Source organism: Podarcis vaucheri, assembly GCF_965113315.1.
Source record: "Podarcis vaucheri genome assembly, chromosome: 6".
NCBI lineage: Eukaryota > Metazoa > Chordata > Lepidosauria > Squamata > Lacertidae > Podarcis > Podarcis vaucheri.
Window position 1 is genome coordinate 6,407,241 of NC_138764.1, and position 23,396 is coordinate 6,430,636.

Here is a 23,396-nt window from a genome sequence, read left to right on the forward strand (position 1 = left end):
GGGAGAGATCTTGCATGCTCTTTCAGGGACCAAAGCCATCACTGCTGCAGCGCCAAAGGCAGGTGGCTAAGGGGTGGTGAGTGTCCCACGGGGCGAAATGGGATGTACCCCCCCCCTCAAGCTCAGGATTACAGAACTAACAACTGTCAGTTGGGAGGGACGGAAGGCAAGGACCCACAGCCCAGGTGGGGCTCGCTAGCTTGGGGAGGAGGTGTGTGATTCCTCAGCTGGAGTAGATGCAGGACAGTTGAGGCTCACATGCCTCATCACGGCAGAAGCTATCACTGGAAAGCTGTCCTGGCCAGGCCTGTGTCCTTTGGCTCCAGTTGGGAGTGAGACGGATGATGTCTGATTTTTGGCGAAATAATTTTTTTAAAAAAAATTATGATTTTCAAGTTTATACATTTCAATAATTTTGCAGTCATTTTAACATTTCAAAACTTGACTTCCTTCCCCCTCTTTCTGCAGTTCCTTAAATTGATTCTTCATTTCTTATGCATATCCAAATTACCTCAATTTCTTCATTTATGCATCTGCTTTAAATATATAATCTTATTAAACTTCAGGTTATTCCAATAATCCTGCCAATGTTCTTATCTGTTTACAGTTTGTAACTATTCATTCAACCATTTCCATTCTTTAATAAAACGTTTGTTCTCTTGCTCCTAGAAACGGTCAGCATGTGACAGAGGCCACATCCTGGGAACGGTTTGACTGGCCACCTAAACCAGGTGAGGGCAGCCAAGGAGTCTCAAATGCTCAGGAACTTCCCCTGTGTGCAAAGACAGGCTCCAGAAGATTGAGCGGACAAGACCAAGCGTGGGCCCAGTGGTCAAGAAGGTGGTTTCTGCAATGCTGTGGAGGGAAGTGAGGGGCAGATGGGGCTCATCCACCTAGAAAGAAAGCCCATCGAGGAGAAGGAAAACTCCTATCCTAATTTGCCTTGTGGGATATCTTTGGGAGCTGAAAAGGCTAAGGAGTAAACCCTACACAAATCTGGAGTGGAGTCCCTCAGGCGGTTGGATGGCGCCGTTTACAACCCCTTCTGACATCTCCTGCAGCCCAACTGGTGCCTAACTCTGCTTTCCTTGGAGACACATCTGCAAAGCCAAGAGAGGGAGTCTTGTCATCTGGGAAGCCCAGGACCTCCAGACACACTGCCCAGTCTTGCTCCCTGGAGAGGTCACTTTGGGACTGCTGACACCCTTGCTTGACTTTTGACCTCACCCCCGGAGGCGCACTCCATTGCTTCTCAAGACAGACAAATGACAACATTAAAAAACTATTTGAAAGAATTTTATTTCATTCAAAAAAGACAATCTGGCATGTGATTAGGACAGTGGTTTTCAGACAACGGGTGACACGTTTATTGATCCAGTTTGGAAGGCTCTGTCTTGTCTTCGCACATGCGCTGTTCCATCTAGGAGCAACAACAAGGGAAGGAGCCAAACTGTTGACTCCTGCAGCGAGACTCAGGATTTCCACTCATGCTCACAAATGTAGGAAAAAGCACCACCTAGGATAAAAGGATGATCACAGAATAGCATGTTTGTAAAGGAACTTGATTAGAATAATAATGATGATGATGATTTTTATTTTATTTTTCTATTTGGGTTTGTGGGGAAGGGGGGGACTGGGTCTTGGTGGGGAGGGAGATCTGTGCTGGAGTTGCTGGCCTCACTGCTGTCGTTGCCCGGAAGAGAGAAGAAGAGAAAATATTTTTAATCTTTCCATTTCTTATTATGTTGACAACCCATCTTTCCTTCAAGGATCTCCAGGTGGCTTACGCTATTCTCCCTTTCTTTCATTATATTTACTTCCTCATTCCATTTCTCTTCCAATATCTCTTCCTCCTCCTCCTCGCAGACCAGGGGGTGGATTTTAGGGGCACGACAGCAGGAGGCCAGCAGCTCGCACAGCCTGCCACACTGGCCATTCTCTCTTTCAACAGCCTTGGAGAACAACTGAGTAGGCATCTAGAGCGTCAACTGAACAGGCATGTGGATCAGCTAGTCACTGGGCACAGTCTATTCTTTTGGAGGGGGCTTTCCCCAGTTTCCATTTATAAGAAGTTTGAAAGGTTGCCTCTTTATAAAGTCTGTTTCCTTGTGACGAGAGACCACACTGGAGACTCATAGTGTTTTTGAAATATATAAAGGTAAAAGGACCCCTGACCCTTAGGTCCAGTCGTGGCCGACTCTGGTGTTGCAGCACTCATCTCGTTTTATTGGTGGACCTGTCATGTACAGCTTCCGGGTCATGTGGCCAGCATGACTAAGCTGCTTCTGAACCAGAGCAGCGCACGGAAACGCCCTTTACCTTCCCACCGTAGCGGTACCTATTTATCTACTTGCCCTTTGACGTGCTTTCGAAGTGCTAGGTTGGCAGGAGCAGGGACCGAGCAACGGGAGTTCACTCCGTCGTGGGGATTCGAACCGCCAGTCCTAGGCTCTGTGGTTTAACCCACAGCGCCACCCGCATCCCTATTATTTATTTATTTAGATACTTGGGTTTTGGGCGAAGGGAGAACTGGGCCTTGGAGTGGGGTAGAGCTGTACTGGAGCTGCTGGCCTCACTGCTATCGCTGCCTGGAAGAGAAATGAAGCGGAAAAATTGATTACTACATCTTTCCTGCAAGGATCTCCAGGTGGCTTGCGTTATTCTCCCTTCCTCCCTTCCTCATCCCATCCCTGAACTCTTCTTGAATCAGGGAGCTGCCTCCCCCCATCCCAGTGATCCAGATTCTCTCTGGCCTCCCTGTTCCTCAAGAAGAAAGATCAACACTCCCCATCTATAGATCGGTGGCATCCATCCCCTGGTCGCTTGGTCTTACATAAATTGTTTTCACCTTCACTAAAGATTCCTTCTGATCTTCATAACCATCACTTCATCCTCCCATTTCTCTTCCAATATCTCTTCCTCCTCCTCCTCACAGACCAGGGGATGGATCTTTGGCACGTGACAGCAGGAGACCAGCAGCTCACGCAGCCAATCTTTATAAACTAATCTAACCATGACTTGGTTCCTTATGTTTCTGAATCTTGAGGGATAGTAAAAGAAACAGAATGCAGAAGGAATTAGGAATCCTACTTATACTTTATATGAAGAAAGTCTCTTCATTACACCAGAAAACGTATTTCCTTTCTCACAAACTACCTCCTCAAACTAAAGATGCTCATCTTTAATTTTATAGTCCCTTTCCTCTTTTGTGCAGTTCTGCCCCTCCTTTCGCCACTTTTCTTCTCTTCCCGATTCTCCAATTAGTCCAGCCATTTCTCCTAGACCACGCTATGCCATCTTTGCCATCTTTATAGGTTAGTGTTTAATATAAGTTCAATATTAAAAGTGTTGCTTTCTCTTTTACCTTTGTTTTCCAGTAACTTCCACACTTTTACCACAAACAGCGCTGACAATCCAAGTCTTTTAACTCAGTCTCTTTTGCTGGGCTCACGCCACTTCAAAGTAAAAAACAAGTTAAGTCCTTGAATTCCGCTTCTTTTAATGGGCTAGTACTGCTGCTGCAGAGTGAAATTTGAATCTGTCTTCCTTTTCTTACTGGTTCTTGTTAGAGAAATCTTTGCTTATGCTTACGTATAATGAGAAAGATTTCCAATATGTTTAAGATAAAATCTCCCGTTCTTTACTCTTTATGTGCTAGTCTTTTGGGTCTGTTTCTGAGCAGTTCAGTTTGTATTAATAAGTCTCACAGACCCTCTTCTCCTCAAGCTCTCCTTGTTAGCTGCCGTTCTTACCCTTTGGGACTTTGAGGCTTGCTGCTGAGGATTGCTCGTGTCCTTGCGTCTAGGTACTCTCTGTCGACTCACCTCCTGGTTAGGACGTGGGCTTCGAAGGGTTCCTTTTTTGACGCTGCCGGACAATGTCAGCCCTGGGCCATGCCCAGAGCCTTTTTGGGGGTCGTGTAGCCTCCGCGTTGCCCCCCAAAGTTCCCTCTAACAGCTGCTAGGCGCGGAGAACCCGCGAAGCACATCCACAACGGAGGGCGGAAAAACCGGAAGCCCTTACATACCAGGTTTGGGAGGGGGATTTGGTCTGCGATAGGCTTTTTCCGTAGGGACACGGGTGGCCACAGAGCCTAGGGCTTGCTGATCAGAAGGTCGGCAGTTCGAATCCCCGCGACGGGGTGAGCTCCCGCTGCTCGGTCCCAGCACCTGCCAACCTAGCAGTTCGAAAGCACAAAGTGGAAGTAGATAAATACCGTATTTTTCGCTCTATAAGACGCAATTTCCCCCCTCCAAAAATTAAGGGGAAATGATCAAAGCAGCAGAAATAAGAGATGATTGGATCCCTTTAAGAGCTCAAAGCATGTTTACCCCCAACAAAAATTTAAAATTCGGTTTCGTAATTTGGAACTAATGTGATTTGATTGGTTTGCTAATAAAAAATATATTTTAAAAAAACAAAAATTAAGGGAAAATTTGTGTGCGCCCTATGGAGTGAATGCAGGCTGCGCAGCTAAGCCCAAAGCCAGAGCAGGCAGAAGGAGCGCGGCACAGCGCTCCGTCTCGCTGTTCTAGCTTGGGGTTAGCTGCGCAAAGCCTCCGCAGGGCAGCAGAGTGAAGGTCCCCTGCTGCCCTGCGAAGGCTTCAAAGGCCGTCCCCGAAGCCAGAACAGTGAGGCGGAGCGCTGCACAGCGTTCCGTCTCACTGTTCTAGCTTGGGGATGGCTGCGCAAAGCCTCCGCAGGACAGCGGGGTGCCTTCACCCCACTGCTCTGCAGAGGCTTCAAAGGCTGCACTCCGTTGGCTTCAGGCAGCTATCCGCAAGCTTTCGGAGTGCAGCAGGAGTTCCCGCTGTACTTCGAAGGCTTGCGGATACCCACCTGAAGTCACCTAGCAGTTCGAAAGTGGAAGTAGATAAATACCGTATTTTTCACTCTATAGGACACACTTTTCCCCCTCCAAAAATTAAGGGAAAATGATCAAAGCAGCAGAAATAAGAGATGATTGGATCCCTTTCTGAGCTCGAAGCATGGGTACCCCCAACCAAAATTTAAAATTCGGTTTTGTAATTTGGAACTATTGTGATTTGATTGGTTTGCTAATTTAAAATATATTATAAAAAAAAAACAAAAATTAAGGGAAAATTTGTGTGCGCCCTATGGAGTGAATGCAGGCTGCGCAGCTAAGCCCAAAGCCAGAGCAGGCAGAAGGAGCGCTGCGCGGTGCTCCGGCTCACTGTTCTAGCTTGGGGATGGCTGCACAAAGCCTCCGCAGGGCAGCGGGGTGCCTTCACCCCGCTGCTCTGTGGAGGCTTCAAAGGCTGCACTCTGGGGGCTTCAGGCAGCTATCCGCAAGCCTTCCAAGCGCAGCAGGAGTTCCCGCTGCACTCAGAAGGCTTGCGGATAGCCGTCTGAAGCCTGGAGAGCGAGAGGGGTCGGTGCACAGTTTTCCCTCTCTGCGCAGCGCCCCTTCAGCAAAGCGGGAGGAGAAATGGAAGGGGCTCCATTTCTCCTGCCGCTTCGCTGAAGGGACACTGAGCAGAGAGGGAGAGAATCCCCCCCCCTGTTCTCCCCCTCCTATAATCCGGTGCGTCTTATGGTCCGGTGCGTCCTATAGGGCCAAAAATACGGTAGGTGCCGTTCTGTCGGGAAGGTAAACAGCCTTTCCGTGCACTGCTCTGCTTTTGCCAGAAGCGGCTTCGTCATCCTGGCCACATGACCCGGAAGCTGTACGCCGGCTCCCTCAGCCTATAGGGCGAGATGAGCGCGCAACCCTAGAGTCGTCCGCGACTGGACCTAACGGTCAGGGGTCCCTGTACCTTTACCTAGGCTTTTTCCAGATCTGCCTTACTGCCCTATGTTTCTAAATCTTGAGGGAGAGCAAAAGAAGCAGAATGCAGAAAGAATTAAGACATCCTACTTACACTCAAGAAGAAGAAATCTTTATTTTGTCGGAAAACATCATTACTTCTCACAAACCACCTCCTTTCTCCTGAACTATCCTCAAGTAGTTGCTCTTCCCAAAGTCCTCAGCCAAGTCACTCAGCAGGGGGACGTGTCACAATGGAGGCCCTGACCCTGTTGCTTTAGCTACCTTGCTTAACAATGTGAATTGTTCCCCTTAACATTAATTTTTCAAATATATCTTCCCGTGGGTTTTTATTTTATTTATTTAGGAAGGCTCTAGAGCTGGCTTCATCCAGTACGGTGCATTTCTGGACAGGACAGGAAACACCTTGCAAACACACACTTTTCAACATGGCGGTGTCACCAAGGAAAAACACTCCTGGCCTAGACTATGGCTGCTGTTTCTCAATTAATAGTAAAAAATGACCCTTCTCAACATCCTGTAATAAACTGTCCAGTATTAGGATGGACAGGAGCAGGACTTCACCCTTAGACCCCCTCATCCCCCTGTTTCTTTCTGTTTCTGCCCAGTGTCTTCTGCCAATCAACAGCTTTCCTTAGCTTGCAAGGAAGTGAAATGTTATGAGTTACTTGGTGCCAGACTCCCCTTTGCCATGAGTTTCTGGGTGCCAGGCACTGAACCCCTGGACACTGAACATCTGGGGAATTGATCTAAGCTGTACCCCAAGCTCTACATTTGATTGTTGGTTATTAAAAACTGATTGAAACCATTTTATTTCATTCACAAAAGAAATTTTGACATGTGATTATGATAATAGTTTATATAATAAAGGTGACACGTTTATTGATCCTTTTTGTAAGTTATTATTTGTCTACTTTAATGTATTTTTTATATATATTAATCAGTAAGGGGGTGGGGTGGGAAGCAGTGTTGCATATGAAACTGGTGGATGGCTGTCATTAATCCAGATCCATTTCATAGAATCATAGAAACTTATAGCTGGAAGGGACACCAAGGGTCATCTAGTCCAACCCCCTGGGATGCAGGAATCTCAGCAAAAGCATCCATGGCAGACGGCCACCCAACCTCTGCTTAGTAACCTCCAAGGAAGGAGAGTCCACCACCTCTCGTGGGAATCTGTTCCAACGCCAAACAGCCCTTACTGTCAGAAAGTTTTTATGAATGTTTAGTTGGAATCTCCTTTCTTATAACTTGAATCCATGGGTTCGAGTCCTACCGTCTAGAGCAGGAGAAAACAAGCTTGTTCCCTCTTCCATGTGACAGCCCTTCAGATATTTGAAGATGGCTGTCAGATCTCCTCTCAGTTTCCTCTTTTCCAGGCCAATCCTACCCAGCTCCTTCAAGGGTTTCTCTTCAATCTTAGTTTCCAGGCCCTTGGTTGTCTTGGTTGCACTCCTCTGCACACATTCCAGTTTGTCAACACCCTTCTTAAATGATGGTGCCCAGAACTGGACACAGGAGTCCAGGTGTGGCCTGACCAAGGTAGGAGAGAGTAGGACTTGGACTTCGTTTCATCAGGACCCTGGACTTCCATAGATGCAACCTAGAACAGCGTTACCATTTTCTGCTGCTGCACATTCCTTGTGGCTGAGGCTCAGGGTAACGCCCCCGGGACCTTTCTGTTCATGGTGTCCATGGAGGCGCAGGTCAATTCTGTGTCCAGGGCAGCTGTTGACCAGCTTCATCTAGTACGCAGGCTGAGACCCTACCTGCCCACAGACTGTCTCACCAGAGTGGTGCATGCTCTAGTTATCTCTTGCTTGGACTACTGTAATGCGCTCTATGTGGGGCTACCTTTGAAGGTGACCCAGAAACTACAAATAATCCAGAATGCAGCAGCTAGACTGGTGACTGGGAGTGGCCCCCGAGACCTACATTGGCTCCCAGTATGTTTCCGGGCACAATTCAAAGTGTTGGTGCTGACCTTTAAAGCCCTAAACGGCCTCAGTCCAGTATACCTGAAGGAGCGCCTCCACCCCCATCGTTCTGCCTGGACATTGAGGGCCAGCGCTGAGGGCCTTCTGGCGGTTCCCTCCCTGCGAGAAGCCAAGTTACAGGGTAGTGGTGCCTGCCCTGTGGAACCCCCTCCCACCAGATGTCAAAGAGATCAACAGCTACCTGACATTTAGAAGACATCTGAAGGCAGCCCTGTTCTGGGAAGCTTTGAATGTTTGACAGACTATTTTATTTTAATATTTTGTTGGAAGCCGCCCAGAGTGGCTGGGTATAAATCATAAATTATTATTATTATTATATTATGATGATGACTGTGAGGTGTTACAAGTCATTAACTTCAAGCCACACTGCCATGCCTTTGAAGACACAAACCATCCCGGCTTTTCAGAGCCGGCTATCATGGCTTCTTTAATCTTTGTTTATTGCTCCACCATGTGGCTGAATCATATAAAGCACTGACTTTTACATATCTCTTGACCTCTAATTGCAAGAAGATCTCGTTAACTTGGATTATAATCTTTATAAATTGGAGTTGTGGAGCAGGTCCTCGAGAGGGGGGGAGGACTCCCACCATTCCTCCTCAATCCAGCCCCTGACAACCATGTGGGTTACGGCGTCGAGGGCTCATTTTGTGGGGCGATGTGAAACGTAGTGCTTTCACCCCCAAACCTTGCAGGGGGCATTCTCTGGGTGTTTGGCGCCACTTTGGAGTGAATCGGACAACGTCTGACTTTTGGAGAAATTGGGATCGTGTGAGTTAGGGCGCCAAAGGCTCATTTTTGGGGGTGCCATGAAATGTGGGGTTTTCACTGCCAAACATTTCAGGGGGCCTTTAGCAGGTGTTTGCCGTTGCTTTGTTGTGAATCCTAAGACATCGGGTTTTCAGCAAAATCGTGGCCACCATAGCTATTCTGACAGATGATTTGGCCTGTCACCCTTGTGTGGAAGTAAAGGATGAGATTCCCCTACTACTCCGCCTGGGGTCTCCAATGTGGTGCACCCAGCCTCCACTCACACTATTCCTATGTTGGGAAATTGTGTGGGGCAAGTTAAGATTTATCTGTGAAAGAGGACTTAGTATTTTTTCTTGCTTTTTAGTGTAATGTACTATGAAAAGGTCTTAATGGAATTTTCTTTTTTAAATGGAATTTTAATGGAATTTTCTTTTTTGTTATTACCCTGTTTGCCAGTGTTTGTCCCTGGTAATTAACTGTCCTGATGTCTTTGTAAAACAGAAAAACAACTAAAAACCCACGATGATTTCACTGTGCGCACAAGGTGTGTATGAAAGTGAATGTGAGTTACAAGAGATGCCAGCCCACTTGTTCTAAAGTGAAAGCCTTCTGGGACATAATATACAACGAGTTAAAAAAGGTTTTGAAATATAATTTTAATAAAAAACCAGAGGCATTTTAATTAGGCTTAATTGGTGAGGAAATACATAAAAGTGATGTAAACATGTTTATGCATGCCACAACTGCTGCCAGGACACTTCTGGCTCAGAAATGGAAGCAGCAGGAACTTCCAACACTGTAAGATTGGCAGGTCAAGATGATGGAGTACGGAGAGATGGCCAAGTTGACGGGGAAGATCCGGAATCAACGTGACGAACAGTTTCATAAGGACTGGAACAAATTTATAACAGTAAGAGCTGTTCGACAGTGGAATTTGCTGCCAAGGAGTGTGGTGGAGTCTCCTCCTTTGGAGGTCTTTAAGCAGAGGCTTGACAACCATATGTCAGGAGTGCTCTGATGGCGTTTCCTGCTTGGCAGGGGGTTGGACTCGATGGCCCTTGTGGTCTCTTCCAACTCTATGATTCTATATGAAAAAAATTGTAAACATTTGAAAATGTTTGCAGGCTTGAATTGAAATGTTCTGTAATGTAAATATAAGGAACTCATTTACCGATAATAAGGTGAAATATTATAATTTGACAAAGGGTAAATAAGTGCTTATAGAAATGCGAAGAATATGGAAAGTTATGTGGAAGTCAGAAAGAGGGAGGGAAGGAGGTTGATGCACTTACAGAGTAATATAGAATTATGTAACAAAATGTGAATATGATTTAAGTGGAAAACTCAATAAAAAGTATTTTTTAAAAAAAATACAAGAGATGCTGGCCCTCTCTCCCTGCCTCTAGCAGAGGAGCCCACTCCTAGGGACCAAGGTACTTTCAACCCCCCCAATAAAATATTTGAGGGGGCCCGCCTTCCCCCAAAGTTGATGGGCATTGCCATTCAAATGGTGTGCGCACCATGTCATGTGATAGATTACACAGGATGGGGTTTACCTGGTCCCCCCACCTAATATTTTATTCAAGTTGGCACCCCTGGTCTCTAGGCCTTCACAAATTCAGCCAATTTGTGGTACAGCAGAAAAAGGGAAGATCTACTGCAAAATCAGAACTGCTTGCAAAATCTTCCAACCTCCCCACACTTCTTTGAGGGTGGGTAAGTAAGTTTGCTGTTTTGGATACTGCCTTCAGATATGCATTGGCAAAGGGGAGCTCAATTTATTAGCAGCCCAGGCCAAGTTCTCACAAACAGCAGACGAGGAGGCAAACATGTTTCTGGGCTGCTTCACTTTAGATTGTAGGTGGGATTCCCGAGGTTGAGTGCTGCTACAGACAAAATATATAGACAGATGTGAATTCTGTACATAGAAAACATTTATCAGGGGAAACTGAGGCTGCATTCAGACCTGCGGTTTATAAAGCTAGTGCTTCTGCCCCAATTTCTCATGCTCTTTTTACACTCTAGTATCTTGTTGCGTTATGGAACTGTGGCTTTTTGATCAATATACGTTTCTGTGCGCTGCTCTGGTTCCCCAGAAGCGGCTTAGTCATGCTGGCCACATGACCCGGAAGCTGTATGCTGGCTCCCTCAGCCAGTAAAGTGAGATAAGGGCCACAACCCCAGAGTCGTCCGCGACTGGACCGAACGGTCAGGGGTCCCTTGACCTTACCAGAATTGTATGCCAGTATGTTGTTGTTGTTTAGCCGTTTAGTCGTGTCCGGCTCTTCGTGACCCCATGGGCCAGAGCACGCCAGGCACCTCTGTCCTCCACTGCCTCCCGCAGTTTGGTCAGACTCATGTTTGTAGCTTCGAGAACACTGTCCAACCATCTCGTCCTCTGTCGTCCCCTTCTCCTTGTGCCAGTATACTATCCCTAATTTCATCAGTGCAAAACTCCCACAATATCTGAGCCAATGGGAATGCAATATGGTTTTTTTATGGAAACAACACAGAAACCAGATTCCACTAGATTTTCAGAAATGGCTTTTCCATCATGTGAAAGATCATAATGAATGCAAAAAGGAGCAGGTAAAGAAGCGTCGTGAAGATGGAGCAAAGTGCTGCCCTTGTATGGAAGCCTAGTATGGAAGCTTAGTATGGAACTTTTCCACTAGCAACCAAGGGTTGCTCCCAGATAGCCTGTTCATTGAGTATTCAGAGTATTCAGCCTGTAGCATTTGCACAAAGTCTGCAGGGCGGTTAGCTGACACCCGCCATTTAATGAGCCTTCATTCTGATCTGTTTGCAGGGAGTTTTTAGATGACACCATGTTAAGCAATTTTCATCCCACTGTTGGAGAAAATAATAATTTCATAAGACTATCATTTTGATTATTACACTTTCTTTAGTTTATGGCCTAGCTAAACTGCAATGTCCTGTGCTTGTCTAGCTTTTACAGTAACAAAACTAGCTGCTTTTAGGTACTGTACATAAGGTCCTTTCCGGAACATTGAAAAGAATAAGCTGTTAGAATCTAGGGTGGCCATTGTATGTCAGGGTTGTGATATATCCAGGATTTGGCTGTTGGAAACAGTGTCTGGGTGGAAATCACTGAAATGTCCAAAAAAAAATTATTGTTTTTTTCCACAAAAATTTAAACACAGAGACAAATAGACAAACAAACATAAATCATAACCTTATTAAGACTAATCTAATTAACATTGTTAAGTGACTTCCTCGTATCCCCCTGGTTGGATTTCAGTGCATATCATTTTAATGGTTTTCCAAATCAATATTCTTATAAAATTAACTTAATCACTTAACATCTTTCTTACTTCCCAGTTCAGTATTAAACATATTAATTCATCACATATTACATATTTAAATCCTAAGCCTATCCGCTATATGCAAGCTTTTTCCAATTAATTTAACTTAACATATTTAACTAAATAGTCATTAAATTTCGTCCATTCTTCCTGATACTCCTCCTCCTTCTGGTCAGGGACTCTTCCAGTCAGATTGGCTAGCTCCGAAAAATCCATCATCTTTATCTGCCATTCTTCCACTGTTGGTACTTCTTGCGTTTTCCAGTTCTTAGCTAACAAAATTCTTGCTACAGTTGTGGCATACAGAAATAATTTAACATCATTTGGGGGCAATTCTAAACCTGTTATTCCAAGAAGAAAGGCCTCTGGTTTCTTTATAAATGTATATTTCAACATTTTTTTTCAATTCATTATAAATCTTTTCCCAGATGTCTTTCACCTTGGGGCAGGTCCACCACATATGAGAGAAGGTACCTTCTTTTTCTTTACATTTCCAGCAATGGTTATCACAGTTATGATAAATCTTTGCTAATTTAACAGGGGTCAGATACCATCTATACATCATTTTCATTATGTTTTCCTTTAGTACAGTACATGCAGTGAACTTGACCCCTTTCTTCCACAATCTTTCCCAATCCTCAAACATTATGTTATGTCCTACATGTCTTGCCCAATCTATCATCACTGATTTAACTTGTTCATCCTTTGTATGCCACTCTAACAATGGGAAATGTAGTGTTTTCACCCCCACCCCACCCCAATGTTGCAGGGGGCATTCTCTGGGTGTTTGGTGCTGCTTTGGAGTGAATCAGATGACATTGGACCTTTGGAGAAATTGTGACCCTTTGGGTTAGGGCACTGAAGCCTCATTTGGGGGGGGCGCCATAAAACGTGGGGTTTTCGCTGCCATGGATCACAAAACGGCTGCTGTTTTGTGCAAAGCTGGTAGATTGAGAAATTTGTATTTTATTTTTATTTTTAAAAAGATAAATTAAAGGTGTGTGCTTACAGGTAAACAGATACCAGTGTGCATGCCCATTTTTAATTTTTTTTTTTTGAGTTTGACCCTTTTCTCTTTATTATTATTTTTTGTTTTTTATAAAAAATATTTTATTAAGGGTTTTCTTGTTTTACAGTGTAAGTGTATTGCCTCGTATTTTTTTCCCCATGTAACATTTTTACAAATCCGTTTCATTTGTTGAGGCATTAGGAGGAGAATAAAAAAAGGGGAAAGAATAAAGGGGGTGGAGGGAGGGGAGATGGATGGGGGTGGGGTCGGGTAGCGGTGTTTCTATTATGCTTAATGTATGTAGAGTTTGGTGTCAGCATGCTTGTGTTGTTCCTTTGGTGGTGAGAGAGGTTGGGGTTGGCCTAGGGTGTGATTGTTTGTTTGTGACTGGCTGTGGTGATCTTGGTTTTCGTGTGTGAGTGAGGTGGGTGGGTGTTTTGGATCAGGTTAGCCATATTGATTTGTATGCTGTTGGTGGATTATTGTCATTGTCCTGTTGGGCTGTGTATGTGATAAAGGGGAGGCATACCAGGGTGAAGGTGTCTTCTTCTGTTTGTCCCCGTGTCAGTTTCAGTTTATTAGTTAATTTTTCTAGTAGGGCTGTTTCCCATACTATTTGGTACCATTGGTCCATGCTTACTCCTGACAGGTCTCTCCAGTGTCTGGCTATGGTGTTTCTGGCTGCTGAAAGCAGGTGGGTTATGAATTCTTTGTGGTGTAACTGGGCATTGTTGTCTTGGAAGATGCTTAGTAGGGCCAATTCTGGGGTGAAGTCTAATACTTGCTTAGTTATTTTACATATTTCTTGTATGGCTGTTGTCCAGAATAGTTGGATTTTGGGGCATTCCCACCACATGTGGAGGTATGTGCCTGTGGAGGTGCACCCTCTCCAGCATTTTGGTGAGGTTCCTGGGTGTATTAGCGCTAGTTTCCTTGGTGTTAGGTACCACCTGTAGGTGAGTTTCAGTGTGAGTTCTTTTCTTTTCGTTGATATGGATTTAAAGGGGGGTTTAGACCACATTCTGGTCCATTGAGTGGGGTTAATCTCATAGCCTATGTCATTCTCCCATTGTTTTTTGATTGCGTCTAGGGGATTTGCGGGATTTTGGAGTAGTATTTTGTATATTGCAGATACCGTCCCTTTACCGTTTCCCTTTGTTGTTAGGAGGAGATTTTTGAAGGTTGTCAGGGGCCTAGTTGCTGCTGATTTTACTGTTGGGTTGTTTAAGAGGGCATATAGTTGGTGTTGTGTTAACCAGGGCATTTGGGTGTCTTCTAGTTTGTCTTGTATTTCTTGTGTTGACAAGGGTTTGTTATTTTTATAAAAGTCTATTAGGCGATATAAGCCTTTGGTTCGCCAGGTTTTTATCTGGAGGTTTTGTGCTGCATGGTGGAATAATGGGTGGTACGCCAGGGGGATTAGTGGGGATGGGGTTGGGGATAGTTTGCCTATTTGTGTTTTCCATGCTTTGAGCATGGTCTGTGTGTACCTGTTAAGTGTTGAGGGAATTTTCTTTAGTTTGTTTGGGAGGAGTGGGTATGTTGTGGTGCAGGTATTTTCTAGGTGTACCCATTGTTTTGTCTCATCTTCTAGTATATATGGGATTATATGGCGTATTTGGTTGGCAATGTAATATGCTTCTATGTTGGGGAGTCCCCATCCTCCTTCTGAGTTGGGGAGGTGCAGGTATTTGGGGCTTATTCTTGGTTTTTTATGTGAGAAGATGAAAGAGTGTAGTTTTCTCTGCCAACTGCGGAGTTGGGTTGAGGGGATCCAGATTGGGGGGGGTTTGGAATAGGTAGGTTAGTTTTGGGAGTGTGATCATTTTGATCATGGCTATTTTGTCTGAGAGAGTGAAATTCATGTTATTCCATCTCTTTAGGTCTTTGTTAGTGTGTTGCCACAGGGGCTTGTAGTTGTGGAGGTACAATTTATTGAGGTTTCTGGTTATTTGTACCCCTAGGTATCTGAACTTGGTGTGGCAAAGTTTTATTTTGGTGACCTTTGTGAGTTCTTTTTGGGTGTGAGGAGGGGTGTTGAAGCACATAGCTTCTGACTTTGTAAAATTTACCTGTAGGCCTGACACCATTGCAAATGTGTTGAGTTCTCTGATTAGGGAGGTTGCTGTGCTTATGGGGTCTGGTGTTGTGACATTAGGTCATCTGCAAAGAGCCCTAATTTATAGGTTCTGCCTTTTATTTCCACTCCCTGGATGTCTGTGGCTGCTCGGATGCGGATTGCTAAGGGTTCCAGAGCCAGGATAAATAAGAAGGGAGACAGTGGGCATCCTTGTTTCATGCCTCTTTGGATAGCTATAGTATTCGAATCCATATTGTTAGTTCTGCATTTTGCTGAGGCTTGGGAGTATATTTGTTTGAGGATTTGTAGGAAGTTGGGGCCAAATTTCATGTTAGTTAGTACTGCTAATATGTATTTCCACTCTAAGCAATCAAAGGCTTTGAGGATGTCTAGGGACATAATTGTCAATGGGAGTTTAGTTGCCTTGCTGTGTTCGATCAGGTTCAGTAGTTTCCTGATGGGGTCTGTTATATTGCGGCCAGGGACAAAGCCAGTCTGGTCTGGGGCTATTAACTTGTGTAGGAAGATTTTTAGGCGGTTGGCCAAGATTGATGTGAATATCTTGTAGTCTTGGTTTATTAATGAGATTGGGCGGTATGATTCTACTTTGAGGCTGTCTTTTAGTGGTTTGGGGGATGGGGCCCCCTTTTATGATGTCATTGAATAGGCGGGTCATGTAGGGCATCAAGGGTTCTTTGAATTTCCTATAGAATTCTGCTGTGAAACCGTCTGGGCCTGGGGCTTTGTGTGGTTTCAGGTTTTTGAGGACCGCATCTATTTCCTCTGGGGTGATAGGGCTGTCGATGAATTCCTGTTCCTCATCAGTTAGGGTAGGCATGGTCAGTCCTGCTAGAAATGTTCTGATTTCCTTCTCTGGTGGGTTATGGGAGGTGTATAGGTTGGAGTAGAATTCTGCAAATTCTGAGGTTATTTCTTCAGGGGAGAATGTTATGTTGCCGTCTTTTTTGGTGATGCAGTGTATTCTTGTTTTGAGTGCTTTTTTCCTACATCTATTTGCTAGTAATCTGGAGTTTTCCCCTCCATATTCATAGAAACGTTGTTTAGAGTATAGAATGTTGATCATTGTTTTGTTAATTTCTAGGGAGTCTAGTTCTCTCCTTTTTTGTTCTATAAGTTTGAGGAGTTTTTTAGATCCTGTTTGTTTGTAGCGTGTTGAGAGGGCTGTGGTGTCTTGTTCTATTTTGCTAATTTTTGAGGAGGTTTGTTTTTTAAGGAATGTTTTCTCTTTTATGCAAGCTCCTCTGGTGACCGCTTTCATTGTGTCCCATAGGAGGGGGTTTGTTATATTGTCTACATCGTTTTCCTTGAAGTAGTTTGGGGGGTTCTTTGTGAGACTCTCTCTAATTTGTTTGTTTGTAGTTAGGATGGGACTGAAGGACCATGATGGGGTGGTTTGTGTTCCTTCTCCTATTTTAACGATGACTTCTACTGGGGCGTGATCTGTGATTTTAATGTTACCTATGTTTGTTGATTCCACTGAGGGGATCAGACCCTGTGTGAATAGAATGCTGTCCAGTCTGGACACTGTATCATGACGTCCCGATTGGAATGTATGGCTGATGTCTCCCGGGTTTTGCTCACCCCAAATGCCGTAGAGACCCCTGTTTTTTAGCATTTTTAGTAACTTGTAAGAGTTCCTAGTTGTTGGGGGTTTCCTTCGGAGGAAGGTTGCCCATGGGGTTCTAGGGTGGATATCTTTCAGGGATGTACCTTTCATATTTAGGTTGAGGTCCCCTCCTAGGATTGCTTCCCCTTCAGAGAAGGAGAGGAATTTGTTTAGTGTCTTCTGGAAGAATTCTAATTGTTTCGTGTTTGGGGCATATATGGAGCCGATTGTCAGTTTGATTTTGCCATGTAGTGTCCCTTTAGCGAAAATGAATCTGCCTTTTTTGTCCTTGAGGACTGTTGTGGCAGTGAAGTTCAGGTCTCTACTGAGTATTATATGGCTACACCGCGAGCTTTGCCTGAGCCTTGTGCGACCCACTGTTGACTGAAGCGGGGGTCGCTCAGGAGTTTGCTGCCTTTGGTTGGGTTGTGCATTTCTTGTAGGAAGGTGATGTGTGGTTTCATGGTATTTATGAATGAGGTGATGTGTTTTCTTTTGATGGGGTTTCCCAGCCCCCTCACGTTTAATGTAATTGCTTTTAGGTTAACCATCTTGCTTATCTATTATGTGGGGTGATTCCCTGCCAACCCATTCAGGTTGTCTTGTGTTGTGTCTCTCTCTTCGTGTTGTTTAAAGAACCAGTGGGGTTGCGCTGACCTAGGGTGTGGTGGGTGGGGGGCTAATGGGATTAGAGTAAGAATTGGGTTAAAGAGTAGAGGGTAAGTTGTAGAGAGTTTCCTATATGTAGTCATATAGGTGTTTGTTTAGGGTATTTTAGGCCATCTGGCATTTAGCCGGTTGGTCCTAGGTCTCAGCTGGTGTGGAAGGCCGTGTTCAAGGACAGGCCATCCCCCCTGTTTGCGATAGGGGGAGATCAGTGAGACAGTGTGAAGTGACTTTGTAACGTCGCTGTCAGGTATAAGGTTCGTAAGCAATGTTGCCAATGTTATGAGCAACATTGTTGGGGTGTTGGGGTGGGGATGTGGGTGCTGGTACGCTCTGGTGCCACCATAGTGCTGGTTGGGTATCAGATTTTAGCCTGATTGTGGGTTGTGTTATTAAGGTTGGAGGAGTTGTTTTTCCTTAGTATGGAGTATGGGGATGTTGAAGGTGTGTGCATACAGGTAAACAGATACCAGTATGCAGGCAAGAATCAAGAAAATACAGGTGGTCCCTCTTAACTGACATTCTGAACTGAACAGAACTGAAGGGAGGGGCTGGTTCTGGAGCAAAGCTGTTTAGATTGGGTTTGGGTGGATGCGAAGAGGATGCCTCCAACTTCTTGGGCTTTGCTTCTCAACTTATTCTGCCTTCTGGGACCCCCCAGCCCAACACCAACCACCTCTTGGATAGGTGAGCATGCAGATATTTTGGAATGTGAGTGTGGGGCAGGATGACCGCGTATGAAAGCTCCTTTGAGCACAAGTGCTGGCCCCCCTTTTCTCTCCCATGGAGGCCCTGAACTGGCCAGCTCCTTGTTCAGGGCCTCCAAGGGAGAGAAAAGGGAACCTCAGTTACTCTTTGCCTTCGGAGGACAATGTCTCACTCCCAGAGCCCCAAGACTTACGGCTGCTGCTCTAACAGCCTCAGGACATCCAAGGGATCATGAGCAAAGCACACACGCCCTGCCCGCCAGATATGAAGCACTCTCCTGAGAGAATTGGGGTTTTTTAATTGGCTAAACAGAGTTTCAGCCCTTGGGGAATTTGATTTCTTAAGCATACACCTTCCCCTTCCTTGTGTCCCTGGTGAGAAAAGCCAATCCTGCTTTCTTCCTTTGGTTACTTAATCAGAGGAAATAACTCTTTCCATGGTCTAATAGATTTGCTGAATCATGAATTCTGTTCATGCACAGAGGCTATACCTCTTGAAACCCCAAAGATGGGCAAGATGGGGCATTTCTCTCCACCTGGCTCCACCGGATATTGCTGATGGCCAATGAAAGCCCAAGCAGGGATTTCTAGTGGGGAGTGTTGCTGTGGTATATTGGAGGAGCAGGGCCAGGAGGCTAACTTGGACACCTGAGAACACAAAAAAGCAGCAGCAAAACAACTACATGTTTCCTTTTAAATGGACCTTCCTGCTGAGTGTAAAGCACAGATCCTCATTTTTAAAGGGAAAAGGGAGAGAAGGCTTCTCCCAAAGTGTTAAAAGGCCACAAATAATGTAACAATAGAACAAAACAAATGTGCCATTTCATGTGATACAGAATCCTATGTGCAAATCTGTTAGATTGAGAAATGTGTATTAAATAAGGGGGGGGAATTAAAAGTGTGTGCTTGCAGGTAAACAGATTGGAGATTTTCTTCAAGATCTTGTGAGATCTCATTGAAGTCTTGCAAGATGTCTAGGAGAGCAAAATATGTATTGAGATTTGGGAGAGATCTTGCATGCTCTTTCAGGGACCAAAGCCATCACTGCTGCGGTGCCAAAGGCAGGTGGCTAAGGGGTGGTGAGTGTCCCACGGGGCGAAATGGGATGTACCCCCCCCTCAAGCTCAGGATTCCAGAACTAACAACTGTCAGTTGGGAGGGACGGAAGGCAAGGACCCACAGCCCAGGTGGGGCTCGCTAGCTTGGGGAGGAGGTGTGTGATTCCTCAGCTAGAGGAGATGCAGTACAGTTGAGGCTCACATGCCTCATCACGGATGACCTCTGATTTTGGGCGAAATTTTTTTTAAAAAAAAATTATGATTTTCAAGCTTATACATTTCAATAATTTTGCAGTCATTTTAACATTTCAAAACTTGACTTCCTTTCCCCTCTTACTGCAGTTCCTTAAATTGATTCTTCATATCTTATGCATATCCAAATTACCTTAATTTCTTCATTTATGCATCTGCTTTAAATATATAATCTTATTAAACTGCAGGTTATTCCAATAATCCTGCCAATGTTCTTATCTGTTTACAGTTTGTAACTATTCATTAAACCATTTCCATTCTTTAATAGAAAGTTTGTTCTCTTGCTCCTAGAAACGGTCAGCATGCGACAGAGGCCACATCCTGGGAACGGCTTTGACTGGCCACCTAAACCAGGTGAGGGCAGCCAAGGAGTCTCAAATGCTCAGGAACTTCCCCTGTGTGCAAAGACAGGCTCCAGCAGATTGAGCGGACAAGACCAAGCGTGGGCCCAGTGGTCAAGAAGGTGGTTTCTGCAATGCTGTGGAGGGAAGTGAGGGGCAGATGGGGCTCATCCACCTAGAAGGACAGCCCATCGAGGAGAAGGAAAACTCTGATCCTAATTTGCCTTGTGGGATATCTTTGGGAGCTGAAAAGGCTAAGGAGTAAACCCTACCCAAATCTGGAGTGGAGTCCCTCAGGCGGTTGGATGGCGTCGTTTACAACCCCTTCTGACAACCCCTGCAGCCCAAGTGGTGCCTAACTCTGCTTTCCTTGGAGACACATCTTCTTGTCATCTGGGAAGCCCAGGACCTCCTGACACACTGCCCAGGCTTGCTCCCTGGAGAGGTCCCTTTGGGACTGCTGACACCCTTGCTTGACTTTTGACCTCACCCCCGGAGGCGCACTCCATTGCTTCTCAAGACAGACAAATGCCAACATTAAAAAACTGTTTGAAAGAATTTTATTTCATTCACAAAAGACAATCTGGCATGTGATTAGGACAGTGGTTTTCAGACAACGGGTGACACGTTTATTGATCTAGTTTGGAAGTCTCTGTCTTGTCTTCGCACATGCGCAGTTCCATCTAGGAGCAACAACAATGGAAGGAGCCAAACTGTTGACTCCTGCAGCGAGACTCAGGATTTCCACTCATGCTCACAAACGTAGGAAAAGGCACCGCCTAGGATAAAAAGATCACAGAATAGCATGTTTGTAAAGGAACTTGATTAGAATAATAATAATGATTTTTATTTTATTTTTCTATTTGGGTTTGTGGGGAAGGGGGGGACTGGGTCTTGGTTGGGAGGGAGATCTGTGCTGGAGCTGCTGGCCTCACTGCTGTCACTGCCTGGAAGAGAAAATAAGAAAAAATATTTTTAATCTTTCCATTTATTATTATGTTGACAACCCATCTTTCCTTCAAGGATCTTCAGGTGGCTTACGCTATTCTCCCTTTCTTTAATTATACTTATTTCCTCATTCCATTTCTCTTCCAATATCTCTTCCTCCTCCTCCTCCTCGCAGACCAGGGGGTGGAGTTTAGGGGCACGACAGCAGGAGGCCAGCAGCTCGCACAGCCTGCCACACTGGCCATTCTCTCTTTCAACAGCATTTGAGAACAACTGAGTAGGCATCTAGAGCGTCAACTGAACAGGCATGTGGATCACCTAGTCACTGGGAACAGTCTATTCTTTTGGAGGGGGCTTTCCCCAGTTTCCATTTATAAGAAGTTTGAAAGGTTGCCTCTTTATAAAGTCTGTTTCCTTGTGACGAGAGACCACATTGGAAACTCATAGTGTTTTTGAAATATATAAAGGTAAAGGGACCCCTGACCATTAGTTCCAGTCGTGGCTGACTCTGGGGTTGCGGCGCTCATCTCGCTTTATTGGCAGACCGGTCACGTACAGCTTCCGGGTCATGTGGCCAGCATGACTAAGCTGCTTCTGAACCAGAGCAGCGCACGGAAACGCCCTTTACCTTCCCGCCGGAGCGGTACCTATTTATCTACTTGCACTTTGACGTGCTTTCGAACTGCTAGGTTGGCAGGAGCAGGGACCGAGCAACGGGAGTTCACTCCGTCGCGGGGATTCGAACCGCCGACCTTCTGATAGGCAAGTCCTAGGCTCTGTGGTTTAACCCACAGCGCCACCCGCATCCCTATTATTTATTTATTTAGATACTTGGGTTTTGGGCGAAGGGAGAACTGGGTCTTGGAGCGGGGTAGAGCTGTACTGGAGCTGCTGCCCTCACTGCTATCGCTGCCTGGAAGAGAAATGAACAGAAAAAATTCTTAATTGATGACCCATCTTTCCTGCAAGGATCTCCAGGTGGCTTGCGTTATTCGCCCTTCCTCTCTTCCTCATCCCATCCCTGAACTCTTCTTGAATCAGGGACCTGCCTCCCCCCATCCCAGTGATCCAGATTCTCTCTGGCCTCCCTGTTCCTCAAGAACAAAGATCACCATCTCTCACCATCTATATTGGCATCGGTGGCATCCATCCCCTGGTCGCTTGGTCTTACATCAATTGTTTTCACCTTCACTAAAGATTCCTTCTGATCTTCATAACCATCACTTCATCCTCCCATTTATCTTCCATTATCTCTTCCTCCTCCTCCTTGTAGACCAGGGTATGGATCTTTGGCACGTGACAGCAGGAGACCAGCAGCTCACGCAGCCAATCTTTATAAATTAATCTAACCATGACATGGTTCCCTACATTTCTGAATCTTGAGGGATAGTAAAAGAAACAGAATGCAGAAGGAATTAGGAATCCTACTTATAGTTTATATGAAGAAAGTCTCTTCATTACACCAGAAAACATATTTCCTTTCTCACAAACTACCTCCTCAAACTAAATATGCTCATCTTTAATTTTATAGTCCCTCTCCTCTTTTGTCCAGTTCTGCCCCTCCTTTCGGCGCTTTTCTTTTCTTGATTCTCCAATTAGTCCGGCCGTTTCTCCCAGACCACGCTACGCCATCTTTGCCATCTTTATAGGTTAGTGTATAATATAAGTTCAATATTACAAGTGTTGCCTTCTCTTTTACCTTTGTTTTCCAGTAACTTCCACTCTTTTACCACAAACAGCGCTGACAATCCAAGTCTTTTAACTCAGTCTCTTTTGCTGGGCTCACGCCACTTCAAAGTAAAAAACAAGTTAAGTCCTTGAATTCCGCTTCTTTTAATGGGCTAGTACTGCTGCTGCAGAGTGAAATTTGAATCTGTCTTCCTTTTCTTACTGGAACTTGTTAGAGAAATCTTTGCTTATGGTTACGTATAATGAGAAAGATTTCCAATATGTTTAAGATAAAATCTCCCGTTCTTTACTCTTTATGTGCTAGTCTTTTCGGTCTGTTTCTGAGCAGTTCAGTTTGTATAAATAAGTCTCACAGACCCTCTTCTCCTCAAGCTCTCCTTGTTAGCTGCCGTTCTTACCGTTTGGGACTTGGAGGCTTGCTGCTGAGGATTGCTCGTGTCCTTGCGTCTAGGTACTCTCTGTCGACTCACCTCCTGGTTAGGACGTGGGCTTCGAAGGGTTCCTTTTTTGACACTGCCGGACAATGTCAGCCCTGGGCCACGCCCAGAGCCTTTTTGGGGGTCGTGTAGCCTCCGCGTTGCCCCCCAAAGTTCCCTCTAACAGCTGCTAGGCGCGGAGAACCCGCGAAGCACATCCACAACGGAGGGCGGAAAAACCGGAAGCCCTTACATACCAGGTTTGGAAGGGGGATTTGGTCTGTGATAGGCTTTTTCCGTAGGGACACGGGTGGCCACAGAGCCTAGGGCTTGCTGATCAGAATGTCGGCAGCTCGAATCCCCGCGACGGGGTGAGCTCCCGCTGCTCGGTCCCAGCTCCTGCCAACCTAGAAGTTCGAAAGCACATTATTATTAAAAAAACAAAAATTAAGGGAAAATTTGTGTGCGCCCTATGGAGTGAATGCAGGCTGCGCAGCTAAGCCCATAGCCAGAGCAGGCAGAAGGAGCACTGCGCAGCGCTCCGTCTCGCTGTTCTAGCTTGGGGTTAGCTGCGCAAAGCCTCCGCAGGGCAGCAGGGTGAAGGCCCCCTGCTGCCCTGCGAAGGCTTCAAAGGCTGTCCCCGAAGCCAGAACAGTGAGGCGGAGCGCTGCGCAGCGCTCCGTCTCACTGTTCTGGCTTGGGGATGGCTGCGCAAAGCCTCCGCAGGACAGCGGGGTGC

At 45.5% G+C, this 23,396-nt stretch overlaps 1 long non-coding RNA gene across 2 annotated transcripts in view; it reads left to right on the forward strand.

The window, feature by feature from the left end:
- Window positions 1–21,478, forward strand: part of LOC309535737 — a 44,122-nt gene extending 22,644 nt beyond the window's left edge. Inside the window, exons 2-3 of one of the 2 annotated variants that reach the window (XR_014221363.1) lie at window positions 670–2,158; window positions 21,020–21,478. This is a non-coding gene — a long non-coding RNA (uncharacterized lncRNA). Of the gene's footprint in view, window positions 1–669; window positions 2,159–21,019 lie in introns of those variants that run through there. The other variant, XR_014221362.1, reaches the window with a different exon arrangement.
- The last annotated feature ends 1,918 nt before the right edge of the window (window positions 21,479–23,396 follow it).